Source organism: Peromyscus maniculatus, chromosome X, assembly GCF_049852395.1.
Source record: "Peromyscus maniculatus bairdii isolate BWxNUB_F1_BW_parent chromosome X, HU_Pman_BW_mat_3.1, whole genome shotgun sequence".
Lineage (NCBI taxonomy): Eukaryota > Metazoa > Chordata > Mammalia > Rodentia > Cricetidae > Peromyscus > Peromyscus maniculatus.
Genome location: NC_134875.1, coordinates 111,792,505 through 111,795,296, shown reverse-complemented (window position 1 = coordinate 111,795,296; position 2,792 = coordinate 111,792,505).

The window sequence follows — 2,792 nt, the reverse complement described above, 5'->3', positions numbered from 1 at the left end:
CAACTGATTAGAGTACAGCATTCTTAGAAGCTTCTTTATGTAGAAGATAATCATCAAGTTAGGGAGGAACTAAATGGCTCCTAATCTCAATAAACTCTTTGCTGCATACTTGGAATTCTTATATTTGTTTCTTGAAATCATTTTTATTGCCTTTACTTATTCTGTTGTCCCTTAAAATAATTTAAAACATCACATGCCAGCTAGGATAGAATACAATGTACTTCAATGAAACACTCAGGTTTTTCTCCATGATAAACTAAATATATCAATGAGTACTCAAAATCCTTGAGATGTCACCAAATCTAAAATATATCATTTCACTCAGACAAATTAGAGCATGTATGAAAGAAATATAAAATATAATGCTAAAAATTATCCTAAGTTCTTTTTTTTTATTTTATAATTTGATTTAATTTTACATATCAGCCACGGATTCCCCTGTCCTCCCTCCTTCCGCTCCCTCCCCCGCCCTCCCCCCAGCCCACCCCCCATTCCCATCTCCTCCAGGACAAGGACTCCCCTGGGGATTCAGGTCAACCTTGTAGATTCAGTCCAGGCAGGTCCAGTCCCCTCCTCCCACGCTGAGCAACGTGTCCCTGCACAGGCCCCAGGCTCCAAACAGCCAGCTCATGCACCAAGGACAGGTCCTGGTCCCACTGCCTGGATGCCTCCCAAACAGTTCAAGCTAATCAACTGTGTCACCCATTCAGAGGGCCTGATTCTTTGTATTTTCTAGAAAATTGACTGGTAGACAATCTCTGTGTGCAGATAACTGTACTATCCTTTGAAGGATGCAATAGACCTTCCCTTGGGGGAAGTATATTACAAGACTCTTTTCTGGTAGATGCTTGAAACTGGATAGTAATGTATGCTTTACATACAAATATATAATAATGTTTGATTTATAAAGAAGACACAATAAGAGATTGGTAGCTTTTAGCATAAATATCTGGAACCTCAACATGTGCTGCTTTTCTTTCATTGTTGAGAGCTTTCACCTTTGCATTTCATGGAAGAGAAGCCCTTTATGGTCTCTCTGGCATGTCTGAATTCCCAGCATCAGCAGTCTTGGACTTTGTGGCCATTGTTAAGTTGAAAGCAAGATAAAATATTTGGACAGTTTGTTACCTTAGCAGGCAGTCTGATGACAAAAGTTGTTACTAAGTGATTAACAGGCTGCTTGCATTCATGGCATGAGTCTCGAGTGGGACCGAGTGTGACTATATGAGATTTCATCACACCATTACTTACAACAACTGTACAATTTAAAACTTATGAATTATCTCTGGAATTTTCTCTTTAATATTTTGGACTGCAATTGAATCAAGATAATTGAAATCATACCTAAGGGAGGCTGAGGATAAAGAAGTGCCAGTGCATATCAGAAACTGGTAATGCAGATTCACCTAGGGAAGAGAAGTCAATTTTTTATAGTGTTTAACAAGAATATTAAAAAAACATTCTGTTGCTGAAAATTAAACTCTGTTTGTGCATATGTGTTTTTTAGTATTTCTAATCAGTTTGTCCGTTGTTTTGACAGTCTGGCTAGCAGAACAAAAGTGTTCAAGCCAGGCAGAGGACGCTGCTTTCTGAAAGCACTGTCGAATGTCATGAAGACTACATGACAGAGCGCAGCAAGAATCTATAGAAGATGGACAGCACTAAAATAATCTGTGCCAGTGGCCGCACTGTTCAGTTGTTTACTGCTCTATCTTAACACCATGTTCTTGACATTGTGGAGGGAAATTTAATAGCCCATTAAGATCTACTCTAGTTCTTAGAATTTTCTTTTTGTAAAACATTGCAGTGTTAAAATTCTGTTAGAACACATACTAAACACCTTTAGCGCCCCATAAAAAACAAAGTACCTTCACATTAATGGATGATACAGTGTCAACAAAATTGTTGAGGAAATGTGTATTTGATACATATGCATAGATTTTCTAGTCTATAAAACTTTCCTACTTGTATCTAATGTCCACACTTTTTTGCAGTGTAAAGTATTGAACTTTGGGCCTCTACTTCTATTTCACACTCGTAGCCATTCCTTCAAAATCACTCTGCTTTAGCCCACAATTCATTGAGAGGATATGGGTTATAATTTCCATTAGGACCATTATTATCAGGAAGTTGCTTTTATTTCTGTGCATAATCGAATGTAAATTGAGAAGTTTGAACTGGTTTGTAGAAAGTATTGTTTCCATTTTTTTATTTTTGAGATTATAATGTAATAACACTTTCCCTTTCCTTTACTCCCTTCAAGACCCTCCCATATTCCTCCTTTTTCTGCGCATGGATTAAAACTTACTAGGTATCAAACTCAGGTGGTCAGGCTTGGCAGTAAGCATTGAGTAACAACCATTCCATCCATTTCCACTATCACCATCTGTTTTCCTGGTTATATTTGGGGAATTTCAGTAAAAGTTTATTTGAGGATGACTTGGTTTGTCTTAACATTTTTGTATATGTTGACTGTTGATAGCTCTGTTGCCAAGGATTCACTTGCACCCTTATGTTAGTAAATGTATCTACTGTATTATTATGGCCTGTCCCCAACATAAGTGTGTTTGTTGGCAAACCCTAGTCAATGGCTTCCCTAAAATGAAAGTTTCTGGTTCCACTTTGACATTGTTGTCAGACATCAGAGTGATGGCTGTAGCTACAAGAAGATTGATCTCCTTTTACTCAAGTCCTTAGAAAGTCGTTCTCTGAAGAGGATATGTGACTATAACTTGTTGGTTCTCTATTACCATAGTTTCACAGGTTTCTCATGATATCTAATTTGTGAAACT